The 19,238-nt window shown below is 31.3% G+C and overlaps 1 protein-coding gene and 1 pseudogene across 1 annotated transcript in view; both read left to right on the plus strand.

Moving 5' to 3' along the window:
• Window positions 1–19,238, plus strand: part of LOC127218221 (protocadherin-11 X-linked) — a gene marked incomplete at its 3' end in the record, with an annotated part of 252,382 nt that overhangs the window by 69,320 nt on the left and 163,824 nt on the right. The gene's annotated exons all lie outside the window — the stretch shown is intronic.
• On the plus strand, window positions 5,325–5,423 carry LOC127218222 (uncharacterized; annotated as a pseudogene).

The raw sequence follows: 19,238 nt of genomic DNA on the forward strand, positions 1-19,238 counted from the left end.
TTTAGTAAACATTTTTATTAACTTATTCAGGCTTAAAATTATGGTTACAAGATAAAAAATATATCCCTTTCTATTGAATGTTAGATATACTAAGAGAAGCCTACCATATTCTAGAAAACAGTACAAATAATTGACCATGACTGAGGAACAGGTTGAATACTGAAAATCACTGAGGACATATATAATTAAAATATAGAGTGATATTAATATTTATGTTTTTCTTTTAAAAGAACATTGAAGTTTAAGGTATTAATTTAACACTACGTCTTTTTTTATTATTTCAATAGACCCACCATTGTAGGATTACTGCTGTGCTTTGAAGTTAGAATGGTTTATACTGTTTGGATGAGTTCAATGATTCTTTATATCAATGACAAACACATTAGATGGCTAATATTTCCATGGTGTGTTTTTGTATAAAATTAGCCATTCAAGTAAGAATTCTAGTTTTTTTGCTTAGTATCACTATTATTCTATTTATTAGAATTATTATTCATAAGAATATTTATTATCAGTATCACATTAATATTATTTTTCTCCAAATTTTCCTGAGCTAAATTTTTTAAATGCATTGAAAAATGTATAGTATTTGCGAAATGCACTTGCAATTCATAAATTTCAATGGATTGTCCTAAGTTGTACATAACTATTTTTAAGAGCATAGAAACATTTTTTTTGGCATATAGAAACTTTAATTGAGTATATAAACATAAAATGGCAGTGAAACAAGGGAAATGATGCATTTTCTAGGTATGCTTATCTTTTAGTTATTTTGTAATATCTATAATTAAATTAAAGTTAAAACTTTCATATAATGATATTTTTCATAACGCTTCTAAGTGATATATATCCTAATCATTATACAAATGCCTTAGTGAGTTAGGCAAAAGGTAAGGAGTGCCATTGAAATTCAATTATGGGTTATCATTAGTATTTTACTAACTGAATAGTAAAATGGTTACTAACTGAATAGAGTCAAATAACTTTTGTGATTCTTTTTACAACTTAAAAAAATAAATCAGCTGTATTCTTTGTCAGTAGTCACAGTTACATTATTTCCTTAATGGATATCTTCATCATATGACTTGAATGATTGCAGCAAACTAACTTATACCATTAAACTAAACTGAATACCTTCATTTTTTTCTACTGTTGCAAAGTTTATTGTAATTTCTGTGTACTTTTTAATTTAGAACTACAGTCATGAGAATTGTCTTGTGTTCACTGGTATGGAAGAAAGCTAAAAAAATTAACTAAGCACAGAAAAAGGAGCTTACATAAACGTTTGCATGCAGTCAGTATTATGAAAAAAAAAAAAAACAAATTTGAGATGGGGCAAGTGTGTGAGTCTGTAAAATAATAAAACAAAATCATTGTTCCTTGAGGAAATTCAGGCAAACCTTGATTAAAATATTTCTGCCAGAAAAGGGCAGAAATATTCCAATTTATTATACATAAAGTGTGTAATATTTCAAGAGGGCAAAATGGGATATTTACAAATAACTCATTAGACAACCATTTAGAAATATGCATTTAGTGAAAAATAAGAGGTCTAGAAGTAATTTTGAGTCTTAAAAATGAATGTGGTGTTTGGAAAGATGTGGAACATTGTTTTTATATCATTACCATTGTGTGGAATCTCCTATATCTGAGAAATATTCTGCTCTTGTTTGTCATCAATTTCCACGTGTATTATGGAAGGATTTCTTGTGCATATTGTAGTAGAAATGTAGAGCTTGAAATTGAGGAGGAAATATCTATAAGTTTCTATTAACTTCATTAACTATTTATATAGTAACTTAGGTATGATAATAGGAAATTGTAAAACTAAACAGTTATTTTAGGATTAACTGTTAATTTTCAGGTAAAAAGTTGTACTTGTTATGTGCAGCCTAGATTATTATAGCTCACTTCTTCAAATAATATAGTGAAAGCAATGAATACAAAAATTAAATAGGAGAACTAGAGTGGAAGTATCATTTTAAGGATCTTCCATATAAAATTAATTGTCTTCAAAAATTTTTTTTTGAGGTATGCACTTTCTTTGTAGTATAACCCTGGGTTTCAAGGAACTTCATTTCCAATACCTTCCACCCTTAATGTTCTATAAAATTCTGTTATTTTAATTGAGACATCAAAATTTTACAGATAAGAAAAAATATATAAAACAGTGAGAGGCAAGTGAGATGGCTCAGTGGATTATATGCCTATGGAGCAAGTATAAGGACCCAAATATAAAGCCCAGAACATATGTAGGAAACTTTACAATGGCACTGGCTTGTAGTGCAGAATTGGGAGATGGGATGGATACCGGCAGATTTCTGAAGCTCCTTGGTCAGTCCCTCTGTCTGAATTGATGTGCTTCATGTTCATTGGCATATTCTCTTTCACAATTAAAAGCAGAGAACAATATAGGAAAGATATCTGATGTCACCATCTAGCTTTCACATGAATACCCATAAACATGCAAGCGTACTAGCAAACATAGGTGTTCATATCCAAACCAGCAATATGTATGAAATATATGCATGCAGAATAGTGGAATTTTTGGATAGTACCATTCATGAACAGAAGCATGCTATAGATAAGACATTAGATTAAGCCTGAGATAAGATTGCCAAATTCTGTTGAATTCAGTAATATTTATTATGTGCATCAGTATCTTCACGTGTTAGTTTTAGCCACATAGAATTAATGACAATGATAGTCCTACAACACAACCATCTGATTTTGATAACATGTTATTTTTCTTGCCCTAGACTGATTCCAGGACATCAACTATTGAAATCTGCATTGAGATATAACTTTCTAGGAATGACATAATTTCATTCTCTTCCCCATATATTTCAGTGATATTTGATTACAAAACTTGGCCAAGATAATTAACTCTGTAATTGATCTTTCTTTACAAAGTTAAACAAAACAAAATCTACCTTAAAATTTAAGTGCCACATAACCATGAGCTTTCATTGGCTGTATATTGGCAGGTATAAGTTTACGGTAAATTGAAATTTCTGGAAGAAGAAATGCATTGCTATATTGAGTTTTTCCATATTGTCTTTGTTTGTTTGCTCTTGATGTTAATAACTGTGATGAATGCAATGCCGTCTTTGTGCACATACTGGTGGGTAATATATCATTTGGAAATATGGGATTACTTATCCTGTGAGATAACTGAAGACATTAAACTTCATCTCTGGGTGTTTGGAAGTGTTGGTGAACTATTCATACAAGCTACTGTTTGAAAGTTATGCAAGGTAAGAAAAAATTATAAGGAAAACCAAATCCTAAAAACAACAAGAAAAAAATAAATCTAGATATGGAAAACATGCATTACTTATCTATGGTTTTGAAATAATTGTATGATGCAAAATAAATGCCTTATATTTTTATGTTATTTTAATAATATTTCCAATATTTTAATTATTAAAAGTATTTTGCACTTAATGTCATTAATCACATATCCATTTAAAATGAAGGAAATTCTATGAAAATTGTAAAATTATTTATACTCCCAATTTTGGTATTTTTTATTAAGAAAATTAATCCCATTCATATAAGAATAGAAGCAAAGATTCATAGATCATATTTCAGAGTAATTGCACCCAGGTTTTGAAAATCTCCAGGAAAAATTTGTGACACTAGAATACATTTGAATATATTTTCTTTATTTGCCTGACATTACAATATTGAATATACACCATTATTCTGAATAATTTGCCTTTAAGAATTTAGTCTCTTTTCACAGTGCTTTTTGATCACCTAGTTTTTTTTTTTTTTACAGAAATAATTGGATGCCTTAGAGGTTGCATATCCTATCTTTGAGTTAAGAAAGAATGACAGGACAAATTTTTATTGTGTGTTCTTTAAGGTATTTATGACTTACTAACACTATTAACAATTAAACCAAACAAAATCTCTCATTTAATCTTGGTATATGATGGGAATATAAAGACCCTATAGGCATTAAATAATAAAGGTTTTTAAATTTTTCTTTGAAATTCTAAATTGTGTATTTTCCTGGAAAATATATATGAATATTATTCTTACATATGTATATTATTATTAGTGTAGTGTGTTATATGAAGTGTTCCTTATGTGATGATATTTACAATAGGTAGTGCTATATTAATACAGTTCTCAGATACTTAATATGTAGGTAGTAGTTTAAATTCTGATTATATTAAATTCATCTAATATATGTACTATTGTATACTATCTAGTTGTTTAAAATTAGCATATTTGATTATAATGAATGAAAGAAAAATGATTTGATGAGTAATTTAAAATATCGTGGCTATTATAATATTATATCTAATTATAAAATTGTTGATACATAAAAGTAAAATTTAACCTAGCACATTATTTACATGTAACTGCTTTTAGAGGATCTACCCACTTTTTCTTGATTAATGAACTATTCAATTCAAATTTTCCATTGATTTTAAAAAATAAAGTCAATCTAATATACTTCTAAAGTCACGGCTAAGGAGGTAATAAGATATGCTATATATAAGGGCATATAAGCAGGATCAATTTAATTTAAATTATAAAGCCTAGGAAAGTGAATCAAGAGTTTAAATGTATTATGATGTACCGTTTTGAGTTCATGAGAATTTTGTATGGAATTTTTCTGTAAACATATTATAAGTTGTTTTATGATTAGTAGTGTTTTTTTTTCTTTTTTCTACATAAGCTGAGAATTAAGGGGAAGTACCTTATTTTTAATATATTTTGTTGAGTCACTACATTAATGAGGCTATGTCTTAATTTATATTTTCTATGAAGGAAGGTTAAACTATCTTAAAATAGTCATTGATAATCCCTTTAAAGAATTTCTCAATGGCTTTTGAAAGGTTGAAATAGATATTTTATTTTTAAAGCCATAACTAGATCTCTTAGAGAGTAGCTTCTTTGAGAAAAAAATTTCTTTTTTTTTTTTTTTTTAATCAGGTTTTGTGTTTGAGAAAATTTTTTGATTTGAGAACAAATTGGAAAACACTAACTGAAGTTATCCACAAAGGCAAAAAAGAACAACACTATGTACAACACTATTTTCTTCTTAACAATTTTATTTGGTGTATCTTTTAACTTACCTGTCATTATTAATATATATTTGCTTTACAATGTCTAAGATTACTTTGAAATCCTTTTTTTTGTTGTTAATACTCCTGGTACATTTTCAGCGAAATAGCTTTGATGGAATCTGTTCTCTCAATTTAGGCATTAGAAAAACAATGGTAGAAAGATAGGTAATATTATAGACTAATTTTAGATTGAAAGTTTAGATTGAAAGTCATTTTATATGAATAAAATTATTTTCTATGCAACTTTGGCAGCACATGTACTAAAGTTAAAATGATAAAGAGAATATTAGCATGATCCCTGTCTGAGGATGACACATAATTAATTTTTTATTTTGTGATATGCACTTTATATAGATGGTTTTGCACATAATAAAGATTTATTTATTTATTTTTGTGTGTGATCAAGCTGAAATTTGAAAATGTAATATGCAATCATAATGAAACCTCCTCCATGAAACTAACCTTCAGTAGAAATACCAAGACTTGAAAAAAAAAACCTTTCTCAGTTTAAAATTAAGCCATGCAAATTTTTTAAAATGTCCTCTTAGTGTACAAAATCAAATTGCTTATTTCCAAGAGTTTTGATAACAATATGTTAGTTTTTCTACATTCTAAATATTCTCAATTGGGTCTGTTTTATCTCTCCATTTGTAAGTGTCTCATTATTTTTGATGATACACACAGTAAAAGTTCCCATTCAAGCCAGGCACATGCCTTTAATCCCAGCACTTGGGAGGCAGAGGCAGGCTAATCTCTGTGAGTTTGAGGCCAGCCTGGTCTACAGAGTTAGTTCCAGGACAGGCTCCAAAGCAATACAGAACCTAAAAAACAAACACAAAAACACTAGTTCACATTCAAGTAGGACTTATATTTTCTTTGTCACATAAAACAATTACATTTATTAGCCTTCATATAATCTGACTTAGTAATGAAAATAATACTGTTGCATGATTATGAAAAATATCTGCACTGATCCCATTATGGAAACTTTTATTCTTCTCTAATTTATTATATAAAATATTTCTTTTAAAAATATGTTTAACTTTTTAAAACAATACATGATTTTCACTATAAAATGTCACAAAATAGATTACACGATGTTTTTATAATTTCTCAATTAAAGAAATTTCAATAATTTCTTGATTTAAACGTAAATTGTACTGGTTTAGTCCACAGTGGTATGTAAAAATACCTGGAAATTGACACGTTATTAGTTATAAATCTTCAAGAGACAAAAACATAATTTTTCTCATTATATCCCAGGTTTATCTTTATTTATAAAATCAGTGAAGGGAGTACTTCAAGACTTTGTTAAAATTGAAGAGAATTGAGTACAAACAGTTTTTTATATAAAAATATTTCCAGTAATTCAATATGCAGTTTAACAGATTTGTATTTACAAAAGCTTAAGGTAATAAGAAAAACTAAGCTATTATTATGTCAAGTAAACAGAAATGTTTTCTTACTTTCAAGGCTGCAAAAAACAAAACAAAACAAAAATGAAAACAAATAAAACTACATTGAACCTACAAAACCAGTTACTTTTCTTTACATTTCTTTAATATCTTTAAATTTGATCACTCAGTTATTTAAAATTATGTGTTAGGTAGCATCATTTTTGATGCTTATATAGAATAACTATATCCACCAAAGAGATTTTTTATTTGAAAATACTTTGAATCACACTTGAAATCATGGCTGTGTATATGCTAAAATAGCAGAACTAAGACAAAAATACAATTTTCAGTACATGCTGAGGTATTTTGCTCAAAATAATAAAAATTGTCTAACATCATAAATTGATGAAATTTTTAAATAGTAACATAGAATTATACAGTCCTATTGTTTTAAAGATAAAAATGTAGCTTGCTCTATAACCTTATCATTGTTTGAATGTAGAGGAATTGCTAATTTTGTATATTTTATTATATATCATCTTATTTTACATATCAATCCCAGCTCCTTCTCCTCTCCTTTCCATCACCCCATACCCTCCACAGACCCCTAATCTCATCTATTCCCAAGGGAGAGTGAGCCTTTCATGAGGGATTATCAAAATCTGTCAGGTTATTTCTAGGAGTCCCTAGGCCCTCCCCCATGTATCTAGGCTGAAAGAGTATCCTTCCATGAGGAATGGTATTCTGAAGTTGGCTCATAAGCTAGGGATACAACCTGGTTCCACTGCCAAAGGTGCCTTAATCTGCCCAGTCCTCCTAACTGACACCCACGTTCAGGGAGTCTGGTTTGGTCCTTTGCTGGTTCTGAAGCTGTCAGACTGGGGCCCATGAGATCCACCTTGTTAAGGTCTGCTGTTTCTCTGGGTTTCTCCAACCTGGTCTTTACCCTTTTGTTCATCACCCCTCCCTCTCAGGAGATTGGCTCAGTGATTAGCTGTGGATCTCTGCTTCTATTTTCACCAGCTACTGCATGAAGGCTCTCTGATGGCATTTAAGGTATTTATCATTATTATAGGAGAAGGGACTTCAAGATGGCCTCTCCACTATTGCTTAGAGGGTTAGCTGGGGTCACTCTTGTCGATCTCTGTACAATTCCCTAGTGCCAGATTTCTCTTTAAACCTATAGTGACTCCACCTATTGATGTGTCTCTTTCCTTGCTCTCCTCCATTCATCTCCTGACCTACTTTCTGATTCCTCATGTTCTCTGTTCCCTCCACTTTTCCCTTTTTCTTTCTCCTACTCCCTCCTCTCCCCACATGTTCCCAGTTTGTGCAGGTCCTCTTCTTCCTTTCCCCTTCACCAGGAGACTGCCTATGTCTCTATTAAGGTACTCTTTGTTTCCCAGCTTTTCTGGAAGTGTGGATTGTAATCCAGTAAACCTTTTTTCTAGGTCTAATATCTGTATATAAGTGAGTACATACCATGTTTGTCTTTCTGTGACTGGGTTACCTCACTTTAGGATGATTTCTTCTAGTTCCAACCATTTGCCTGCAAATTTTAGGATCCCATTTTTTTTCAGCTGAGTAGTGCTCCATTGTGTGAATGTACCACATTTTATGTATTTACTTTTTGGTTGAGGGTCATATAGGTTGCTTCCATGTTCTAGCTATTACAAATAATGCTTCTATGAACAAAGTTTACCAGATATCCTTGTATGAATATGTATCATTTGGGTATATATCTTAGAATTGAATTGCTAGATCTTGAGGTAGACTGGTTTCCATTTTCCGGAGACACCAAAATAGTGATTTTCAAAGTGGCTGTACACGTTTGCACTTCCACTAGCAATGGAGGAGTGTTCCTCTTTCTCTACATCTTCTCCATCATAAACTGTCATTGGAGCTTTTCATGTTAGCCATTCTTATGGGTATAAAATGGTATCTGAATATTAAACAACAAAATTTCATATTGTCTCACAACTCAACTAAATGTGTAAATTTTAGTATTTCATAAGATCAAAACTTGTATTTTTAAGTAAACAGAAATCATACAGCTGATTAAAGAAGCGGTGTAAACCTTCCTACATTTAAGAATTCATAGATATACATCAGTCTTATATTTAGTAATTGATATACATGGTTATATGTCTAGAACAAAAATTATTTTAATTTATTTTATTTTTATATTTAAGTAGTTCTAATACACTATGAATAAACTGCCTTAGTGTATGAATAAGCACATACCTTCATATGTGTATTTATGTTTTTATGTTTCTAGGAGAAAAAAAGCTGACAAATTCAAATTTAAGACAGGTCTTCAAATAATGAATATATATTCAGAACATTAATGTCCTTCTAGATTGCTGTTCCTCGTTTCCAAAATATTACCATCCTGCTTAATTCACAGCATCCCATTTACCATTACATTTCATAAAACTCTGGACCAACTCAGACCCCCTGAACATGGGTCTCGGTTAGAAGGCCTGGACAGTCTAAGGGACCTCTGACAGAGGAACCAGGATGGATCCCTGGTGCACAAAAGGACATTGGGAGCACATTCCCCATGGAGAGATACTCCCTTAACCTGGAGGCAGGAGGGAGAGAGAGCAAAGTCCCTACTCTAAATGACTTGACAGATTTAGATGACCCCTCCAGGAAGATATCACCCTACATGTGGAGTAGGGGGGATGGGATGGGAGGGTGGTCAGCGGGCATGAGGGGATGGAAGATAGAGAAGAGGGATGGAGAGGGAACTGGGATCGATATGTAAAATAAGAAAAATAAATAAATAAAATAAAACTTTGGGCCGGGGGAACACTTGTCTTATTTAATATTTTTTGATTTTCTGTTCATTCTTAGTTTTCATTTCTTCTATGTTACTTAAATTAAAAAAAACAGTAATATATGTCTCTATGAAGCTATCCTATATATTAAAGTGGTATGACTATACAGTTAAATTTGATATCCAAATTCTGAGGTCCCACTTCTCTCATGCAGAAAACAGCTAAATTCACCTTTGGTAATATTTAATATATGCTCAATTTTATGAATAAAATCCAATATATTTTAACATTATAACTGTTATTTATATTAACTCCAGTTTTAATGAAACATAAGCAAGAATGTAGGGTCTCTTTATACAATATTAGATTAGCACTTTTATATGTCTATAATATTACTTGTTTAATTTATACCTTCCTCAAGAGAGTTTGGAATGGACTTTTCTTCATCATTGACAGACTTTTCTGTGTATATACACACTTTTTTTGTATAAATTTAAGCACGGAATATGGATTCATGATATTATAAGAATATTCATGTAGATATAACTAGTTTTCACATTAGACTATGTGTATAATAATCATTTGTGTCTTTTGCATGGAGTTAGTATTAAAATTGTCACTTGAATAAGAACCATATTACAGGTATGAAAATTCAAAATACATTAGTATCCTCACCTTTTAGTTTGTACTTTGTAATTGTGCTTCAAAAAATAAACAGTGAAATAACTCAATCTTCTGATATTTTTTCAAGCACTGTTGCAAACAGGGGCTGATTGTTTTGTTAATATCACCTGAATTCTAAAATAATGTCAGCATAATAACTTCTGCATTCTTTATGATAGGAGTCAATATTGTGATACTTTCATTGGAACTTTATACATCACCATCCTTGTTCACCAACAATATATGCTAGCTGATCTATTCCACTTAATATAAAACGATAATAGTGATAGTATTTTTATTTTTACTTTAATGATTGATTTTTCTGTATTGTTATTCCTTAGATATTGTTAAAATAATATACTTTTGAACTCTTCATTTGATAAAACAAGGCTAATAAATGAGTTTACAATGTGTTAAACTAAAAAGAGTAATGTATTTTTCAAGCAATTACTGAAAGGTGATGAGGTGAATGTTGTTGCTCTTAAGAGACATGGAAATACTTTTTAAATTTGGATTTAGAGAAATATTTTTCTTGAATTCCAGAGTGTTTTAGATCTTCCTGGATATTTTACATGACCTATTTAATTTTGACTTTCAGGTCTGTCAAACATTTATAATTTTTAAGGAATATGTGGTTGCATCTATGATCAGCTTTGATTTCTGACACAAATGCAACTTTCCTATCCTACAAAAGTATAGTTCATTCTCTGAAAAATAATTATTTCAGACACAGGACGAAATCATACTTTCAATAAGTACCTCTTTTATATAAAGTAGTGTGCTTGGCATTTTACATATATTACTTTATTACCTCAGAGTCACTGTACTGTTAGTGGTTGAATGGGGGCCTTTGTCTAAATCAAATTGCCTTCTTTTCCTTTTCTGATACCACATAACAATTCTAATAGAACTATGCCTCTGAGATCCTTTTATATGAAATCCAGAGGCTTCCTTCAGCTTCTACTTCTTGTTAATTTTTACATTGCTTTATATATCATCACTGTTTCAAGCAGACTCTCTTGCTCTTCCTTGTCCCTTCTTTCCCTCAGTCTATTTAGTAAAGTGTGGTCAGATAATATTGGCAATAATTATTTGTAGTAGAAGTTTATAAAGTTAGCAAGAACTAATGCTAACTCTGCAAGTTACATTATTAACCAATATGCGACAAGAGACATACTTAAAATATCAGTTAATACAATTCAAATCATCAATAATAATCACTTTCACCTATACCCTACTCAAGGAAAGTACTTTTATATTATGATAGTGAGCTAAAATTTTTTCATGGATCTTCACATGAATACTATATTGAGAGACTTGTCATCTATCCATAGTACCATTGCAATGTATAATGCATGATTATATTGCAAATGCTCTGAATTTCACAGGAACTAATGTAAAGCAATTTCCACCAGGAATTTGCTAAATAAATAGTTTGGTACTATCAATGTAGCTGAGAAATACTGGTAACAATAAGAAACACTAATCATATGAAAAAGAGATACCATAATAGATAATGAGCCATTATAGGTTTGAAGAGAAAACTGACTCTAGAGAGATATCCAAAGACCTACATGGATGACCCTAGCTAACAATTTGAGCAACAGTGGAAGAGCTATCTTATATGCCCTTCTCGGATAATAAGATTGATAACTAACTTATATGCCATCATGGAGCCTTATCTAGTAGCTGATGGAAACAGAAGCAGACACCCACAGCTAAACTCTTGAGGCAAAATCCTGGAATCCAGTCGCAGAGATGGAGGAGTGATTAAAATAAAGGGGGGGGGGTCAAGACCAGGCTGCAGAAACCCACAGATACAGCTGAATTGAACAAGGTGGAGGTCATGGACGCAATAGACTGATATTTGGGAAACCAGCATTGTACCAATTCAGACCCTCTGAACATGGGCCTCAGTTAGAAGGCCTGGACAGTCTAAGGGACCTCTGACAGTGGAACTAGGATGTATTCCTGGTGCACAAAGGACTTTGGGAGCATATTCCCCATGGAAGAATACTCCCTTAGCCTAGAGGCAGGAGGGAGGACCTAGATTTTGTTGAATCCCTCCCGGATGGTATCACCCTCCCTGTGGAGTGTGGGGGACAAGGAAATGTAGGGATGTCAGGGGGCATGGGAGGGAGGGAGAAGAAACCGGGATCAATATGTAAAATAAGAAAAAAAATATATAAATCAAATGATTCATTATATATTTTTAAAGTGTATTAAGGCATTAATTCTAGTGGAAAATTTTTTTTTTCGTTTTTACTTTAGTAATTTTAAAATAATAAGTTTTGATTACATAGCACAATTTGGAGAACTATTTGATTTTGGAATTATACTAATTCAAAAATTTAATTTATATGTTTTAAATGAAATGTTAATGTTAGTATTTTTCTAGTTAGAAGCTATAAATCTATATTTTGTAATACATTTAATTCAAAATTTTCAAATTGATAATTTAAACCACCCTTCTTTCTAAAATGAAAGGAATGATTCAATCAGAAAGAAGTTATAAAGGTTTGGTAGTTCCAAGAGATAGTTCCAGGCACAAGGAGAAGTAGTGTTATTGTCTAACACTTACTCTCAGGCGGAATATTTTCTCTGAATCTGGCATTACAGGTTTTTACTGTGTGGTCTTTAGATCATTTGAATCACATGATCTTCCTCTTTCCAGGAATACCATGATATACTTATTAAAAGATTATAAGATGGGAAGTGGTGGTACATGTCTTTAATCCAAGCACTTGGGAGGCAGAGGCTAGTCTGATGTACAGAGTAAGTTTTAGGCCAGCTAGGGATGTTACATAAACTTTCTGAGAAATCAAAAATGAAAAAGATTATAATCACAGAAAAGGTATGTATAAAGTATGGTTGGCATAGCATATATAGGTACTCAAAAATGTAACACCTTAGTCTATTTACTCTATAACATATTTGTGTTTAGAATGAAAAAATGAAATGGTATTGAATAATAATAAAACTAAGAAGAAAGGTAAGAATAGGTATAAACATTACTAAGATGAAAGGTAAAAATAGGTATAAACATTCTAGGAGAAAAACCTTGATTTTGGATTAGCTTATTGCTTAGTATATCTGGTATTACATTGAGAGGCCACTCATACTTTCTGAGACACAACTTCATGATTAAATACAGAAGGGTGGGCATTCAGAACATTAAACAAACTAAAATTAAACAGAAAATAAAAATTCTATATAAATTATCATTATTAACATTATCATTTCTGTGTAAGTACATGAGCCTATGAACTGATGTACAATTCATCTCTTTCCCTGAAATCAATGAAAATCATGAGTACTTGATTACAAGTATCTTATTAATATTTAATGAAAGTTTCTAATCCCCAACTCTTCATCATATAAGGGTGGCTAGAAGCCTCCTGTGTTTCTGAAATGTTCAATGAAATACATGAAATTAATTTACATTATTTTTAGAGTAACTCATACACATGTGGACCTAAATTATTTAACACCAGAGGTTAAGTAAGCTGAACGGACATTTAGTAGTAGCAAGTCAAAACCATCTTGGAATTGATAACTACAGTGACTGTTCTCTAAAAGAAGCTTGTGTTTTCACCCACTGTCAAGCACTAAGTGGCATTAGGAAGTGGATGATCTTCAGAATCAGAGGAAATGAGTTAGAGTTAGGAGTTTCTGACAATTTGTTAATGAGCCTTGCATAACTCTATTTATCATTATCATGTATGAAGAAAGTAAATCCCATAAAAGTTTGGAAAATTTATTTAAGAGGTATTATAAAATGTAAAATGTAATTTGCTCATGAAATGTGATACCACATTTTGAAATTTCAGAGATTTTACTTAGGAAACTGGTAAATGATATTTCTTGTATTTTGCTCAATTTGGTCTAACACTTAATGCTGAAAGCCTTTGTGTCCTCTGTTTAGCCACATGCATCATATGCACTTTAACAAGATTTTTCTTAGGCAGAGTTTTATATATTTTAAAGTTGCATTTTATGTATATTGGCAATATATTTAATACCCTACAACTTTAAATGTCATTCTGTTAATTTCTTTAATTAAAAACAAGGAATTAAAAATCTGATTTCAGAATAAAGAACAAATTACTGCTTCCTAAGTTGTATACCCACAAAAAATAAATTTGGTCTTGAAGATAAAAATCTCTATAAGATAGATGTCACTTAGAAAGAGTCATAAAAGACATTAAATATGGTACAGTGAAATGAGTAAAAGGTTCAGGGGTAGGGATAAGTAAATGAAGAAATTTTCATGTGTTTGAAATAGTTTATCCTGTCATCTTTGAAATTGATTTTAAAAATATTAAGGCTACTGATAACTTTGTTGAATGAAATCACAGACTGATGGAATTTTGATTCATAATTTGAAGATCTGACTTATGCTATGTCCATATTACTTTGTCAAAATATGGCAGTTCAGTCTCTATTCTTGTCACAGAACACACTCTTCAAGTTAAATCCTATCAGCATTTTTTATTCTGCTTCTATCAACATTGATAAGTACTATTGTATTAGCTTTCATTATTATGGTGTTTATGTTGTTTAAAATGTTTTCAGACAGTTACATTTCATCTCATCTCCTCAAACTACTATTTTCATTACTTTATCCTCTCTATTTTTGCAACACACACACACACACACACACACACACACACACACACACACACACACACACACACACATCCTTGTATGTTATAATCTCCATGCAAAGTCCTGACTGTTCTTCAGTTTTTATAAAATACAAATGCTCTTTTTCTTTTTCAGGCCCAGATTTTGTTACAATCTCCTATGTTTAAAACTATGCTTAAAACCTGGTGTGTTTGTACAAATGCTATTGAAAAGAGAAACATAATATCCCTGTGAGTATATTGAATATAATATCAGTGGAAGCAAGATGAAAATTCAGTTAGTAAAGCACTTCCAGTGGGAGTTTAAGTACCTTAGTTTCAATATCAACCACCACCTAAAATGAGGAAGAACAGAAAATAAGTAAAGTAAAACATATGTCAGGTGGCATGTGCCTACAACTCCAGTGCTGGAGATGGGGAAATAGGATTATTCAGGCTTGATGCTAGCTAGTAAAGTCTGTCAGTGACTCCAGAACCACTATCACAGACAAGGTATCACAGAGAATAAGTCAAATAAAGAATTCTGGCTTCCGTTTTGATGGCACACACATACACCCAAACACATAAGTGCACGTGCACATACACACATACACACACACACACACACACACACACACACACACACAAACCACATTAGCAAGCTAAGATCATCATCTTTAAAATAACCTGCTCTTTTATACATTCTGTTTAAAACAGCAGGACAATACAAAATACTAAATATGAATAATTGAGCACTGTCAATATATATTGTTAAAATGGAATCCTACCAAGGAAGTACAAGAAAAGCTTTTGGCAGTATATGAACAATAGTAATGTACTGGAAAAAGAAATAATTCCACTTCTATCAGTTTTCTGAACAATTTTACAAGTGTTTGAATTTTAAAATATCTTTAGATATCTTACCATGAAAGAGTAATTTCTCAAGTAAATAATATGTAATTGGTAATAATTTTCTTAGTGTTCATATCACATATTAAAGAAAACCTTTATTAAAAACTTTAGAGCTGCATGTTTTGGTGTTTGAGAGGTGGAGGCAGGTAGATATCTGTGAGATCAAGGCCCAAATTGGTCTATACAATGAGTTCCAGGATAGTCAGTGCTACACTGAAAGCACAGTCTCCAAAAACAAAACATAATAAAACAAAATAAAAGATAGCAACTCTTATTTAAGGGGCTGAAGAATTGGGTCAGTTGTTAAGAACACTGGCTGCTATTCAGTAGGACTCGGGTTCAATTTCCAGCCACATATATATCATTCTGTAACTCCATTTCAAGGGTTTCTGACACCATCGCACGATAAACATTCAGCAAAATATAAATGAACATACAATAAAAAATAAATTAAAAAACAGCATTACTGTTCCAAACCCAGCTTTAAAAATTAGAGTTATAGGCTTTAATATAATTAAGATTAATGCTTAAATAAGAAATGATGCCCAATTAATTAATAGATTATTTAAGACATGATATTTTTACTTTATTTTGTGTGAGTTTGTTTCTTTGTGGTAATTGTTTAATTAATACTCTAAAATAATTTTCTCAGGATTTGAAAAATATAGTGGATTTTTCTAGCACAGTTTAAAAAATAAGTTTAATTTGGCCAGAATGCAATTCAAAAATTAACGGAAAGACATCATAGGAAGAAATCTTACCATTTATAGTGGCATTTGCTCTGGAATTTGTGTACACTGCTTATTAATCACTAATTCGTAGGCATTCATTATACATATAGATGACCACCTTTCTCTTTACCTTAAAATTATTACTTCAATAAATTCATGTAGTAGAATTATACAGGTTATGATTCAATGTATATGTATCTTTATATTTTTGAGTCAAGAATTTGAAACTAAAATGTTAAGAATTAGAAGAATTATAAACAGGATTCCTGGGAACAGGCCTCTCCATCCAGGGAACCAGTTCAGTGCCTTGCTCAACCATCATCAGAGAAGCTTCCTCCTAAAGCAGATAGGGACAATTACAGAGACTCACAGCCAGATATTATGCAGAAAATAATAGCTCTGGAAACAGTCTTAGAAAGAATTTCTCCATCAAATCCTCCCTCTTGGAACTCAGAGAACTCTGTGGAAGATCAGGTAGCAATAGAGTAACAGCCAAAGGAGATGGAGGATACTAAGAAAGCATGACCATCAACACTTACCCCAGTTACAGACCTCCTCCATTAACCAACCTCCTCTAGCAAGGCCAAACCTGATATTTCCCAGAATAATTCTACCAGCTAGGAACCAAGTATTCAAACTTATGATCCCAAGGTAGGCCATTCACATTCAAAGTATTACACTCCTACTTACTTCTACTAGATGAAAGTTATAGATCAGTGTTGCCAAAAAATGTAATTAGCACATTCACATATATATACCATTATATACATGTGCATGGAATATTAAAATAAATGCAAATACAAAATATTTCTTTAAAATTATCATACACATGTTTCATAATTATAACCCTTATATATTAAGGTCTATTATAACAAATTTCAATGCTTAACAATTACTTGAGGGTCTGAATTATTTATTTGCTTTGATATAATTTTCCTGAAGGAATATGGAATAAAAAATAAAAGCGTTATTTATTTATTTTTTTGTCATAACGCAACTTTAATCAGGCTCACTTTGATCTGAAGCTGGAGAGATGGCTCAGTGGTTAACAGCACTGGCTACTCTTACAGAGGATCTGAGTTCCATTCCCAGCAACCACATAGTGGCTCACAACCATCTATAAAGGATCCAGTGACCTCTTCTGGCAGGCAGAGAACATGCAGAAATAGCACACACATATAAATAAATAGGTAAGCAAGCTTAATTTTTTAAATTCATACTTTGTATTAGCTTGGGCATCATTGTAATCAGCATTTTAATTTCATAGTATTAGAAGTAGAACTATATAGATGATTTAAATCTTACAACTATAAAGGAAAATCTAATATGTAAGCAAATGTAGCTAATTGGATCTACTATGAAGTAACTCAGAATAAATACTCATGAGACTAATAAATTCTCTGACATTTATTTTTCTTGCCGATCTTTTCTGAGATAGTAACATACATTCTCAATACTTATTACTGAATTCACCTGTATTTAAACACTGACATTCTAAGGAAACATATATAATCCGATATGCACATAGTTGTGCCATATATGAAGGCCATTTTTTTTTAAATTTCTGTTATCAAATTTTGATAACCTTCTTTTGCATAACAGGCTATTTAAAATAAATATGTTCTAACTCAAACAATTGACAGATTCTAGAGTTATGTCAGTAGTTTCATCTCTTCCCTAATAGGATTACTAAAACTTCCTTAACTTGATGTGATTTATTTTTAAATTCTGTTTAGTTTGACTTTATATTTATTTCTCAAATTTATAAACACAAATGGGATTTCTTCAACATGAGATAATGTAACTAGCTATGTGAGAAAAATTAATCTTACTGTCAGAGGTTATTTTTTTAAAAAAAACTAATTGATTACATATACAAAGAAGCTATTAAATATACTCAGGGAGCACATTCCCCATGAAGGTATAATCCCTTAACCTAGAAGCAGGAAGGAGGGCCTAGGCTCTATTCCAAATGACTTGACAGATTTTGTTGATCCCTTCTGGAAGGCACCACCCCCCTGTGGAGTGGGAGGGAATAGAATGGTAGGGCGGTTGGGGCATATGGGTGGGAGGGAGGGAGAGAGGAAGAGGGAACTGGGATCAATACGTAATAATATTTTAATAAATAAAAAAGAAGTAAAAATTGTTCTACTGTAGTAGAAAATGCACAGATAAATCTTGATGAATTCACAGTTTTCTGGTCAAAGAACAAATTACACAAAACTGTCTTCAGAATATGGATTCGTAAGTAAGTTAGAGTAGATTGTATTGGTACATTTAGGAATAGATGTATAAACTTATATGTATAAAATAACAATTAGTGACACAAGAGGTAATGAATTTGAAAGAGAGAGAGGCAGTGTACAGGGGATGGTTTGGAGGAATGTAATGGAAAATGGAAAGTAATTATATTTTTAAATATTAAGGAAATATTTATTAGAAAAAAAGATACCCAGAGAACCTAGACCTATTAATATTGGGGTCTAATGAGCTATTACTGCTTAGGAAAAAAGAAAGTGTTTCAAATAATTAGGGGATTCATTTGAAGAAAAATAATTTCTGCTCTATTTTATATGATAATTCAGTAATTGATGTTTTATTTTCTTGCCATTTTGTTGAACACATTTTACAATTTTAAAAAATAATTATAGTGTTGTTACAGGTAGTAGTCAGTAAAGAAATATAATAACACAATACACTATGGAAAATCTGAAGAATGACAAAAATGGTATGTCATTTTGTCCATGGCTCAATTCCCTTATCCATGAAAAGTAAAGTGTTGTATTCAGTTTCATAGTTTTCTCATAAAACTGTCAGTATCCTAGCCACAAAAAAAAAAAAAAAAATCTCACAAACAGACATAAAAGTGGTTGAAAATATGGCCTTTTAGGTCTTGCCTGCAGGGACAAGACTCTTCTATTCATGATAGTCAGGGTTTTTTTGCTGAATGATGACCAGCAGTCACCCTTAGTTTATAGATATTATTGTTAGCTCCACCGCTTGATCCATCTCAAGTTCTTAGTACATGTTGAACCCTTTC

Source organism: Phodopus roborovskii, unplaced genomic scaffold (assembly GCF_943737965.1).
Source record: "Phodopus roborovskii unplaced genomic scaffold, PHOROB, whole genome shotgun sequence".
NCBI classification, from domain to species: Eukaryota; Metazoa; Chordata; class Mammalia; order Rodentia; family Cricetidae; genus Phodopus; species Phodopus roborovskii.